This window comes from Geotrypetes seraphini, chromosome 7, assembly GCF_902459505.1.
Source record: "Geotrypetes seraphini chromosome 7, aGeoSer1.1, whole genome shotgun sequence".
Classification (NCBI taxonomy): domain Eukaryota; kingdom Metazoa; phylum Chordata; class Amphibia; order Gymnophiona; family Dermophiidae; genus Geotrypetes; species Geotrypetes seraphini.
Genome location: NC_047090.1, coordinates 35,589,632 through 35,603,706, shown reverse-complemented (window position 1 = coordinate 35,603,706; position 14,075 = coordinate 35,589,632).

The window sequence follows — 14,075 nt, the reverse complement described above, 5'->3', positions numbered from 1 at the left end:
CTAGTGACTTTCATGGAGAATACAGAAGTAGATTGTCGGGGCTTTCTTCTGTGCAGTATAAATTTGATGTTGTCGCCATCGTAGCATTAAATGTGATCCTCTGCCTCCAACATGCCCATCTGCTGCTGCCCAGATGGGTGGTACATCGTTAGTCTGGCATCTCCGCTGAAACCTGTCCACTTTGGGAGACCCTGCTGGAGAGAAACTGCCGACGGCATAGCTTTCAGCTTCTCAAATGGACGCAAGCCCCAGTGGCCATGACTGGAGATGTGGTCACACACGCAAGAATACTTTTGTAAATGCTAGTGGTTAGATGTGTAAGTGAGGATTTCACATAAAGGAAGCATGTGTCACCATGTACAATCATGGGGAGAGTGTGGTGCAGTGGTTAAAGCTACAGCCTCAGCACCCTGAGGTTGTGGGTTCAAACCCATGCTGCTCCTTGTGACCCTGGGCAAGTCACTTAATTTTAATTTAATTCTTATATACCGCTAATAACCGTGAGGTTTCTAAACGGTTTACAAAAATGATGCATTAAAGATACAATAAATAAAAACTAAATAAATAAGATAGGTACTTGGAAATTCCCTAACTGTCCCAAAGGCTCACAATCTAACTAAAGTACCTGAAGAAACAGTATGAAAAATAAAAATAAAAAGACAGAGGTAGAGATAGAGATAGAAATGAAATATTCCAACAAGTAATGAATAAATAATTTAAAGATAGAATTAAAATAATTAAAATAATCCCCCCTTGCCCCAGGTACATTAGGTAGACTGTGAGCCCACCGGGACAGACGGGGAAAATGCTTAAGTACCTGAATAAATTCATGTAAACCATTCTGAGCTCTCTTGGGAGAACGGTATAGAAAATTGAATAAAAAATAAATAAATAAATACCAGATCTTTCAAATAGACCTTCACGGGGATACAAAAGGAGTTATGCACTTTTGAAGTGGTTTTCAATGCCAGAGAAGTAAGCATAATAGCCCTCAGCTCATTACTCCTCCAAACAAATATTTAAGTGATTTTTAAGTGTGCTTGGAGCAGATTGAAATGCCAGTGGGTAGATATTGTATTATGAAATTGATACGTATTTGCTAAATAGGAAAAATGTGCATGAAGAGGTCTATAATTTGACTTTTATGCATGTGATTAGTTCTGCTAATTGGTAATTACATATTAAGTATTAATGGGAGACTTCATCAACAGGCGCTCCCATGTTAGTACACACTAAATACTAAAGATGCCCATAGGAATATAATGGATATCGTTAACACATAGGGGGAAATCCTGTACATGGTGCCTAAAGGTTGGCACCTCTAATGTAACATAAGAACATAAGAATAGTCCCACTGGGTCAGACCTATGGTCCATCAAGCCCAATAGCCTGTTCTCATGGTGGCCAATCCAGGTCACTAGTACCTGGCTAAAACCCAAGGTGTAGCAATATTCCATGCTACCGATCCAGGGTAAGCAGTGGCTTCCCCCATGTCTTCCTCAATAACAGACTATGGACTTTTCCCCCAGGAACTTGTCCAGACTTTTCTTAAAACCAGCTACGCCTATTGCTTGTCAATCACGCTTAGGCACTGTTTACAGAATTGCGCCCAACTGCGCCTAACTTAAAACTTAGGCATCTGTAATGTAGGCCAGGCCTACATTATAGGCATACATTATAGGGGCTTAAGTCCTTAAGACTTTGTTCCTTTCATCTAGCTGCCTCCTATGCCTGGAATAAATTACCCATTTGTCCACCAAGCCCCCTTCCCTTTCCTTGTGTAAAAGCAGACTAAAAACCTACCTTTTTGATATAGCCTTCAATCCATAACCTTATTCCCCACTGCCCTCCAACCTAGCCAGCTGATTAACCGTTCTCCTTAACTGTATCCATGACATCCTGTTTGTCTCTCTTGTCTGTTTAGATTGTAAGCTTTGTGACTCTGTACAGCACTCCCACTTGACAGCACCCCCCCCAAACACATGATCCCCTTAATCCCCACCCCTGAAGCCCACCTGGAACACCCAGTAGTTTTATCAGCAGCAGGCCCACCTCTTCAGAATAGTGAGCCTTCCCCTTCCTGGTGCATCCTGGGATATACCAGGGAGGGGCCTAAGGCCCTGATTGGCCCAGGCACCTAAGGCCCCTCCCAAAGGAAGGGGGCTTTGACACCTGAGCCAAACAGAATCTTAGGCCTCCTTCCCTGAGATGTACTTAGAGTGGCCTGACCCTGATTGGTTAGATACCTAAAGCTACTCCCATGGGAGTAGCCTTATGGATCTGGCCAATCGGAGTCTTAGGCCACTCCAGGTGCATCCCAGAATGCACTGGAAAGGAGGCCTAAGACTACAGTTAGCTCAGGTGCCTAAAGCCCCTCCTATGGGAGGGGCCTTAGGTGCCTGGGCCAATCAGGGCCTTAGGCCCCTCCCCGATGCATCAACAAAAATTCTTCACCTCCCAAACTGTACCATTCCCTCTGGTTTTTGCAGCCCAAAAGTTTGACCTTGCTTTTTTTTTTTAACATTGAATCTTAGCTGCCAAATTTCAGACCATTCTTCAAGCTTCACTAGAATATTAGCATACGTGGGAATTTATTTGCCAACATTTAAGTGTGGCTGCTGATGGCTTCTGTAAATGACTGCAACTAAATGTTACAGTTGTGTATGTAACAGTATTCTAGAACTGTAGCATGTAAATGCAGTGTATGCTCCTCCCACAGCCCCGCCTCTTTGCAGCTATATGCTATGGATTTTTTGCACTAAGGGGGGAAATTCTAAAAATGGTGCAGAAAAAGTCAGCACTAAGCTTTATTCTATACAGAATAGTACCTAGTTACATATCCCATACCTAGCTTTTGGGCGCTAGACTTATGCCTGTTGAAACCAGATGTAAATGCCAGTGACCAACTTAGGCTCATGTAAGCCAAATTCTGCAATGCCACATGTAACTTTTTAGAACACCCCTGATATGCCCCCGGCCATGCCCCTTTTTCAGATGTGAGCCTTATAGAATAGCATGTGATGAATTGCGTGTGCAAATTCTAATTGTGCCAGTTAATGGCAATGATTGGTTGTTAGCTAAGACCTTGATGATCAATTAAGTTTTGTGCACAACTTGGGCATGTGCCCAAATTTCAGTACGCAACTTTGGACGCTATATATAGAATCCAGGTGTAAGTTTCTAGGCTAGTAAATAAATACAGTTACCTGCACAATTGTCAATTAGCGCCAATTAAATCTAATTGGTTGCTAGTCCTAATTAACAGTCAACTTGCCAATAATTTATATGCACCCTAATTCTATAAAAAGTGTTAAAAATTGAGTATGCAATTTTGGTTGGAATTAGTGCTAATAATTGGCATTTTAACAATCAGCGAGAGGCACGCTGTGTAGGCAGTCAGCCGGCGCTGGCACATCTCCTTCTCGCCGCTGATCTCTTCCTTTACGCTCCTCTCCTCTTATAGCACCCCCCCCCCCACTGGCGGCTCAGGGCCCTATCTGGAGGGCCTTCATGCATGCGCATGACATCATCATGTCGACATCTGCACATTTCCAGATGCCCTTCAGCCATGGCACAGGGTTTAGTGTGCCGCAGCTTCCAGAAGTTTGCGAGACACTGCTATAAACCATGCCTAACTTTAAGCATGGTTGTGCCTAAAATCTTTATTGGACTTTCATGGGTCTTTTTTTTAGGTGCAATCTACAGAAATCAATCCAAAGGGTGAACATTTTTGCACGCGATTAGTGAGCGAGGGACCGTGTGATTAGGCACTCCATGCAAAAACTGACGCGGGTAAATAAAAAATTCTTAGAATGCATAAGTCTGCAAAGCTGAAACAAATACCTGCTGGGCTAGCCAGAGTCTGACCTGAGAGGAAATGTCAGGCCTAAAGCAAGCATTTGAGAAAGTAATCCGTTCTGCACTTAACATCTTGCATTTCATTCGTGACGTTATATGCCAACAGTCTATGGTTACCAAGATTTCACATAGGAATTAAGGTGTTAGAAAATGTGTTTTTAACATTTCTGATGGGGGAGAAAAGGAGAAGATAAATCCTTTGCATCTGGAGGACTGCTGCCCTTTTTGATTTACTTGGTCATTCCCCCTGTCACATTCCAAGCTCCTCTGGATGAGTGAGAAGGCATCCTCCCTGAAAGCAAGGCAGTCACCAGGTTCAGAAAGGCAAAGAAAAATACATGGGCATGAACTCCACATATGGTAAGAGACACTGCCGCTCACAAGGCTTGGACTTCTACTAATTCAGCTCCCCTTTGTGCCTTAGAAGGTCAAGAAAACTCATTAGATGGTGAGCACAAGGTAGACTTAATGTTTTCCTTGTTGAGAATCGTAGGATACAAGTCCTTATGAATCCTTCATAGATGTATATAGCAACATGCACAATTACTCTTTGGGAGTGGGGAGGGGGTCAATTTCCACTGTTGCCTCAGCGCAAGACATGTTAGTCTTTTCTACAAGAAACCATCTGCCTCACCAGTAGGCAATAGCCCACTGGTTACACCTGAATGTCTCTTTACAACATGAACAATTGGCTCAAGAAACCACTGCAACGTCAACATCCAACCCAAAGAACCACATACAAGCAATAAATAACTTCTAAAATTAGTGGATGGGAAGAGGGGAGTGCATTTAACCTTGAGGACAAAGAGGGAAATAATCATTTTATCCCTCTTTTTTTTTTTTTTCTCTCCTCTCATTCCTCTCTCTTCCCAATAGTTCCCCACCAATCTCCGGCTGCTACAAAATTCCAAACATTCAACCACTCCCTGCACTCTTATCCTCCAACCCTTTCCTCCCTCTCTTACTGCCCCAGCCCCATTCTGGCCTTGAATTAGGATGACCCCTGCAGCTGACAGAGAAAGTAAAAAAGCCCCCTCTTTATTTCTGTCTTTCTTTCTCCCCCTGCCTGTCTTTCTTTCTCTCTCCCCCTGCCTGCCTTTCTTTCTCTCTCCCCTGTCCAGCATTCGACCAGAACCATGCAGCCTAGACTTCATCTAACCACCTTTCCATAAATACCCACTTACCTTGCACCTGACAAGCTTGCAGTATGCTCTGGAAGATATGGTCATATATTTGAGAGGTAAGAGGGGCATTATCGATAGGATGTCTAAGTCCGACTTTGGATGTTTTGAGAACAATGTCCAAAAGTCTGGTGGAGAATATGTCCATTTTCAAACCCACAAGGCATCTGTCTGTCTTTCTGTTTCAAGAATGGCCCAGCTGTTTTCTCCAGCTAGATGTCTAATTTATTTTGCCATTATCGAAAAAAAAGGTCCAAATTAAAAACATCCATAACAAGCCATTTCCATGTAGGAGGTGCCAGCATTTTTAATGGACTGGCCACACAGACATACCAGCAGAGCAGTGGGACATCCTAGGGGGCACTGCTGTGAACTTCACATTAAGGTGCCAGATACACATCTCACCATAACTCCTGTACATTATATGGTGAGCCCTCCAAAATTCCCCCCAAAATCTACTGTACCACTTGTCTACCACCTCAATAGATGCCACCTATATGGCAGTACAGTGGGGTTTTGGTGGGCTCACATTTTCCATCAGAAGTGTATTAGTTAGGGTGACATATGGGCCTAGGTCCCCTTCTCTGTAGTCCACAGCACTGGCCACCAGGTTACTCCAGAGACCTGCTAGCCATAGTATCTGCAGCTGTCATAGAGACAGATATATACTATTTCATGCAGATAGTTGGTGGGTGGGAGGTGGTCAGTGACCACTGGGGGGAGCATGTGGGGGCCATATTTTCATCCCTCCAGTTGTTACCTGGTCAGTTTGGGTACCTTCTTGGCCCTTATTCATTTTAAAAACAGGACTAGCTCAGAAAGTCCAAATTGTGCCTTCGACGTTTTGTAAAATGGTTGATTATCGCTGTAAAATGTCCAAGTGCTAAGCCCGCCCTAATCCCGCCCAAAACACACCTCTAACATGCCCCCTTAAGATTTAGACACATTAGAGACAAAACAACATCTAATAAGTCAGTTTTACAAATGCCTACTTGGGCGTTTTCGATTAGTAAGAAGTCCATGTGCCTCTTTATAATGTACCTTTTTTGTACACACATATTTACGTTTCTAGCATAGCTAGTTTTTTGTTTTTTTTTTTGCAAGAACTATATTAACTTTCCAATCTGGGAGATCCAACAGTCTAAATCAGGGGTGCCCACACTTTTTGGGCTTGTGAGCTACTTTTAAAATGACCAAATCAAAATGATCTACCAACAATAAATTTTTTTAAAAACACAAAGCACACTGTACGCAGAGAAAATGTTAATTATCATTTGTATTCGGGGGGTTTTCAGAGGTCAAGGCAGATGACTTTATGCAATGTCACCTCAGTAACAACTATACAAAAATAGAAAAATATACCCCCTCCCCTTTTACTAAACCGCGATAGTGGTTTTTAGCGCAGGGAGCTGCACTGAATGCCCCTCTCAGCAACTGACATTCATAGGCTCCCTGCGCTAAAAACCACTATCGCAGTTTAGTAAAAGGGGGCCATAGTGCAAAATATAGACAGCAGATATAAATTCTTAAAACAGACACATTTTGATCACTAAATTGAATATAAAATCTTTTTTCCTACCTTTTTGTCTGGTAATTTCATGAGTTTCTGGTTGCACTTCTTTCTTCTGACTGTAAATCCAATATTTCTTTCTTTCTGCCACCCCCTCCCCCCTTTTCTTTCTGTCTCTCTCCCCCTGCCCCCTCTTTATTTCTGTCTTTCTTTCTCCCCCTGCCTGTCTTTCTTTCTCTCTCTCCCTGCCTTTCTTTCTCTCTCCCCTGCCCCCCCAAGCCATTGCGCCAATTTCTCCATTCCTCGATTCTTTCTCTCCCTGCCCCCCCCCAAGCCACCACACCGATTTCTCCCTGCTTCCCTGAGCCAGGCCTGGCACGTACAAGCACCAGGCCCAAATGCCTTCCCCCTCCCGACATCAATTCTGATGTTGGAGAGGAAGTTCCAGGCCAGCCAGGCAGCAATTGGTTGGCCCAGAACTTCCTCTCTGATGTCAGAATTGACGTTGGAGGTGAAGGCTTCTGGGTCCGGTGCTTGTACATGCCTGGCCTGGCTCGGGGAGGCAGGAAGAACAAGATCGCAAAGGCAACACGATCGACTTGCGTTGCCTTTGCAATCTACTGCATTTGGGCACCCCTGGTCTAAATGATGATTGAACAGCTGCAGTAGATACTTTGACGATTGCCCTGATTAACTCGTAAGCAGAAAACAATGAAATTACATTCATAGAAGGAAATAAGGGGAAGGGATTGGGACTTGTATACCGCCTTTTCGTAGTTTTACAACCACACTCAAAGCAGTTTACATACATTTTCCCTATCTGTCCTGGTGGGCTCTAACGTACCTGGGGCAGTGGAAGATTAGGTGACTTTTCCAGGGTCACAAGGAGCAGTGCAGGGTTTGAATCCACAACTTCAGGCTGTAGCTCTAACCATTGCACCACACTCTCCTCCAATACAATATCAGGAGTGAGCCAAATATAGAACAATGAAGCCATTGTGATATCACTGATGAGGTTGGCTCTTATTGGTGGAATGAGGCATTATGACATCAGAGAAAAGGATTGGGAATTGTATACCGCCTTTTTGTAGTTTTACAACCATACTCAAAGCGGTTTGCATACAGGTTCTTCAAGCATTTTCCCTGTCTGTCCCATTGGGCTCACAATCTATCTAATATACCTGGGGCAGTGGAGGATTAAGTGACTTGCCCAAGGTCACGAGGAGTTTGAATCCACAACCTCAGGATGCTGAGGCCATAGCTCTAGCCACTATACCACACTCTCCTATATGCACAGTTGATGTCGAAATAAGTGCCTCAAAGATTTGTGTTGATATTGTCAATCCATAGAATGTGTGTCATTCTATCATGCGTAAACAAAATAGTTGTTCTTCCATACTATCAACTGATATTTGCTATTGTTTCTTGAATATAATCACCAACAATTCATTTTAAGTAAGGTCACTTATACCAACAAAAATGTGGCACAAATGCCTACACCTAAATTTAGGTGCGGATGCACTTAGGGCCTAATTTTGCCAATGGCGCTGAAAGTTCTGTGCTGGTAGGTGCCTAGATTGTGCCTTCTGGCGACTAACTTAATTGCATTAATCAGCTTTAATTGGCGCAGTAATTGAATGCACCATTTTTAAACCGATTAAAAATACATTTAAAAAGTAGGCTCCGGGATCACACCTACAGCATGGCGCCTTAGGCCCCTCCCCGGTGCATCCCAGGATGCACCAGGAAGGGGAAGATCCACCATTTTGCAGAAGTGGGCCTGCCGGCCGGAGGGTGAAAGCCTCCCTCTGGCCTGCCTTTCTTCATTAAAGGTATGGGGATGAGGGGGTGCAAGGTGGGGTCTAGAGGTTTGGGGGTGCCGGGGGATCTGGAGGTTTGGGGTGTGTTGGGGGGCCTGGAGGGTTTGGGAGTGTTACCAGTTGGGGGAGTGTTGAGGGTGGCGACAGGAGGGAGTGGGCATTCCTTTGGGCTACTTTCCAGGGTGTGGCAGGGATTTGGAGGTAGTGGAACGAGGGAGTGGACATACCTCCCGTTAATTTGGGGGCTTCTTGGGGGGGGGAGGACCCTGCTGCAGCTGCTCAGCTTTGGTGAGGCCTGCTAGCTCAGCTGATTGGGGATTTCTTTACTGCGATTGGCTGATGGTGAGGGTTTTCAATCAGGCAGGTGCTATTCTGTAACAGGCGCCGGTGACAGGGGCACCGGTTACAGAATTTGGGGTAAGGCATCTGTTTTTACAGACACACGTGATTCTGTATAGGACACCGTTGTGCGATTTTCAGCCACTTCTTAGGCAGCTGCTAAGACCGGCGTCCTATACAGAAACTATCCCCTCAGTGCCTGTCTTTAGATAACAATTTATAAAATTGGTCTTTACCACTTTTATTTTTTTTATAAGTCTTTATTCATTTCAATAATATACTAAGTGCATACAAAAATACAACAATTGGTACCAATAAACAGCACTTATTATTAACAATAATAATATAACCATCTTCCCCCCCCACCCATCCCTACCTCCCTCCCAATCCAGATGTATGTAAAACTCAATAAAATGGAAGGCTTGAACTATTAATTGGTGGATACAAAATTTGCTAAAGGGCCACAAATCTTATTAAAATTTTTACCATAACCCTTTATTTCTGTATTCATACGTTCGTATCGATAACACAAGCATAGGGATTCCCACCAAAAAGTGTGATTCAGTCTATCACAATTCTTTCAGTTTTTTGTGATTTGTATAGCAATCCTATTTGTTATTTATCTTCTATGACAAAATTTAATAAAAAAGATTGAACACACACACAAAAAAAGAAGAAGTAATTTATTCTCAGATGCAGAAATTTGGGACTTGGGTTGCAGTATAGTTCCAAAGAGAACCACATTGTGAACCTCACGGTATAGCGGTATACAAGAAATAAAATTATTATTATTGTAAGACACAGACATGGAGGTACCCAATATCCTATTAATTGTAACCCAGATCGACTTCCAGAAGCCTAATATTAAGGGGCAGAAGTACAACATGTGATCCAGCGTCCCTATATCAAGATGACAATGCCAGCATCTATTAGAACTATCTAATTATTGCACACGAACAGGGGTCCAAAAAATCCTATATAACAGAAAAAAGCCAGGTTTGTCTCATAGATGCTGACGCCGTACATCTCATCCTCCAAGACCAAATCCATGGCCATTGAGTAGCAGAAATATTTTGCTTTACCTCAATGCTCCAAATATCCCTTAGGCTTGTTTTTGGTTTCTTATTCAAATATTCCAAAATTAATTTATACCACTTGGCTGCCTGATGCCCTTGCAAATCTGTCTGGAAGCATAGGCCAAGCAAGCTATATTGATTTTTTAAAGTTTCGCCACTCAGGGAACCCCTTTTAAATCAGTTTTTAACTATTTTCGGCTTGCTTTTGTTTTAATTTTCTGGCGTGCAATGTCTATCCATTATGGGCTTGTCTCTTGATATAACGAATAAATCTTCAAAAGGACTCTAACAACTACTTAGCACATTTTCAATTAAAGCGATGCATCTATGAGACAAACTTGGTTATTTTTATTGCATAGGATTTTTGGGATCCTAGTTCGTTTACAAAAGTTAGATAATTCCAGGTCTAATAGATGTTGGCATTGTCATAATGATATAGGGACTTTGGATCATTTGTTATATTATTGTCCTTTGATACTTAATTTCTGGAAATCAATTTGGAGACAAATTAATCTTATTCTTGATTCAGCAATTCCCCTAACATATGAAGCCATAATCTGTGGTACGCTTTTACATGTCAAGCCTTCTTTGGATAAATATAAAAGTCAACTTTTTATGATAATGACGGGAATAGCTATCCAATTGATTACACATAATTGGAAGAGGTATGACAAACTAAATTACACGTTTTGGTGGACAAATGTTTGTACCACGTATAAATATGAAAAAATGAATGCAAAGTGTTTGAGGTTTAGCAGTACATTTAATAGAGTGTGGAGTCCATTGACTCAATTCCAGCTCATAGTTCAGTCCTTAATACTAGGCCTACTTGACTACTGTAATATCCTCTACCTCCCATGCCCTACAACCATAACAAAACAACTACAAACTATCCAAAACACAGCACTAAGACTCATCTACTCATTAAAGAAACATGATCACATTACAGAAGCATATCTCCAATCGCACTGGCTTCCGATCCCAGCAAGAATACAATTTAAATTCTACTGCCTACTATTTAAGACTTTATACGGAGACAGTCCAAACTACATGAATAACTGCCTCATCCACAACACTGCAACCAGACATAGGAAAACTCACATCCCATTCTCATACCCCCCAATTAAGGAGGTCAAACGGAAAAAACTATATGATGGCCTCCTGGCCACTCAAGCAGCCACACTAGACAACCAAATCGCCAATCTACTGACGGCATCCCTCGACTACAAGACTTTTAGAAAAGAAATAAAGACTATACTCTTCAAGAAAACTCTGAAAAAAGAAATAATACCACAAGTCTCAAACTCCACCTCTCACTAAAGCCAACTATCCCAAACAAATAACCTTACCCATTTCTTACTCTTTTTGAAAATGACCAATTTTTTTTTTTTTTTTTGTAAGTTCTTGTTGTAATACATCTTGGATAATTCTTTTGTAATCCGCCTTGAACTGCAAGGTAATGGCGGAATAGAAATCCCTAATGTAATGTAATGTAATATTTGTTACATCATAATAATTGTAATGTATTGATTTATTTATTTTTTTTAGGTTGGTAGAATTCCTTACACATCCAGGGGAGGGAGGGGGGAGGGAAAGATACTGTGTTTATTAAAATACTTAATTATAATATTATAATTACATAATTTGTCTTAGTGTAGTAATTTGGTAAGGGGGGGAGAAAATGATTGTTCTAAGTATAAATTGTATGTTTAATAATGCGTTTTATGAAATATTTATGTTCAGATATTTGTATTGGATTGTCAAAGTTTAAAAATCAATAAAGATTTATAAAATAAAATAAAATAAATAAAGTGAGCTCTGATGAGAAATTCCATAGCTGAGGTTAATCCAAGATACCCTTGATAATGTCAGAGAGTTTACAGGAAATGAATCATAGCCACTGATCACTAAACAATGGCTAATGGCTCATAAATTAAGCATGGTGGAGGAAATATAAACATTATTTCTGAATATTTTGATTATAGAAATCACGAGTGCTCAGATCCACTGTTGGTTCTCTATGTACTGTATATTCCTAATGGAAGCTATTCCTTAGGGCTCCTTTTACTAAGCTGCGTTAGGGCTTTAACGCGTGGAATGGCGTGCGCTACATTGCCGCGCGCGCTAGACCTTAATGCCAGCATTGATCTGGCGTTAGTTCTGGAAGCGTAGCACGCAGTAATTTCCTGCGTGGGCTGTAATCGCTAGCGCACCTTAGTAAAAGGAACCCTTAATGTTGCATAGCCATCGTAGCAGAAACACTCCAAATGTGTTCGATTACCTGGTGCTCTTGAGGAAGCGAGTGCAAGCTCGATCCCAATACTGATGTCTTGTGTTGTTCGCAAAGCTACTGAAAAATAATCTTTTCAACCATAGTGTTTCTTTTATCTGCCAGATCATCTTGGAGCCCTTTTACTAAGCTGCGCAAAAAGGTGTCCTGCGCTGCCGCTAACACTAATAAGTGGGCTTCCCATGTGCTGAGACCATTTAGCGCAGCTGTGAAGTGGCTTCATTTCCTGTTTCCTCAATTGTTAGTAGATGATTTTTGTGTATGTTTATTTTATAACCCACCTAGGTTTTAGGCGGGAAATAAATTAAAAAAATTAATTAATTAATGGCCAAATGCTAATTTCCCAATTAGCATATGGCTATTATCATGGGAGTCTCACATGACTACCACTAGGGAGTCATATTTGCATAACGCATAACACCCCCACGCCATGGCCCCCCCTTTATACCAGTCGCCCCCAAGCCACTGTCCCCCGCAAGTCCCTCAAAAATGGCAGGAGGGATGCCCACTCCCTCCTGCCACCGAACGCCCCCCCCACCACTCCCCCCTGAACCTACCCTGTACCTTTTTAAAGAGTTGGAAGCAGGAAGCCAATCAGGGCCTTAGGCTCCTCCCTCAGTATCCTGGGATACTTGGGAAAGGCCTTAGTCAACTGAACTAATCAGGGCTTTTGGCTTCTTCCTGTGCATCACATGATACACCGGGGAGAAGACCCATCATTTACGACTGGCGGCCTGAAACAGGAGCCTCAGAGCAGACTTCCTGCTTCCAACTCTTCCAAAGGTAAGGGGGAGGTTCAGGGGTGGGGGATGGGACATCCAGTGGCAGGAGGGAGTGAGCATCCCTACTGCCATTTTGTATGGGTTGGGGGAATGCCTCGGGGGTGTCTGGTGCGGGGGGGGGAATGGCATGGGGGTATCCCTCCTGCCAATTTTTTCTTGTGCCACATTTATCGTAGGTCATAGAAGAGGACTGTCATTGGTGGTGGGGGATTTTTTTTCATTTTTAAAAATGGGACAGATATTTTGCATGTGTAACACATGCAAAATATCTGTGCCATTGAAATAAAAATGACTCCTTCCCTAAAAAACAGGCAGACTTTTCATTTTTTTTCCAATCGCTAAAACCTCAGGTTGTTGTTTTTTTTTTTAATAGCCAAGCGATGTTAGTGCATCAATTCCTTGGCTTCTTTGCATGGGGTTTTAGCTAATTTGCATGGCTGGATTACAAAATGGGCGATTGAGTGGAAAAACACACGGTGTGCCGTTTTGTGCATCGGGTCGGTAAAAGCGATCGTTGCTAAAGCTGTGAAAACAGGTTTAGTGATGATCGCTGACTTTAGTGCATCTAGCCCTTTGTTTTTGAATATTCTAAGGAAAAGAAATGAGTTTTGAAAATAACGATTTGGACATTTTTGCAAGAAGCCCTGCCATCTATCTGCCACTTTGTGCTCTTGTTTTGGGCATTTTTCTGTTTTGAAAATGATCCCTATTATTTATACGGCAGAATATCTAAGTAGCCATGCAAGTTAGCTTATATGAGAAAAAAAAAAAAATTTCTATGTGGGTATTTGAAGGGTGAATACCCACCCCCAAAAAAGTATGCACCATTGCATCTAAGCGGTATATTTACACAATACCGTTTAGCAGAAAACTGCTGATTTACATGTGAACATTTTCACATACTATTTACCCATGTATTCTTGATGCCTAAAATTAAGTGGTCCCTTATAGAATTACTCTTTTAATAGCTGGATAAAATTTCTCCCTCTCACAGTAAATGGAATTCTTTGGTAGGGGTACGTCTAGTTTGGAATAATTTACAATTCTGTAAATAAAATTTTTATAATCAGCATTTTCTTCCCATCATTGCTCTTCTTGGGGTGTCTACCTTAGTGCAGTCTCCATGTGCAGGTGGCTTAGAGAAGGTAACGTGGATTGAGAGGAGATGATTTACGGACCTTTGCTATGGCACTTAACTAATGTCTGACCTACGCATTCT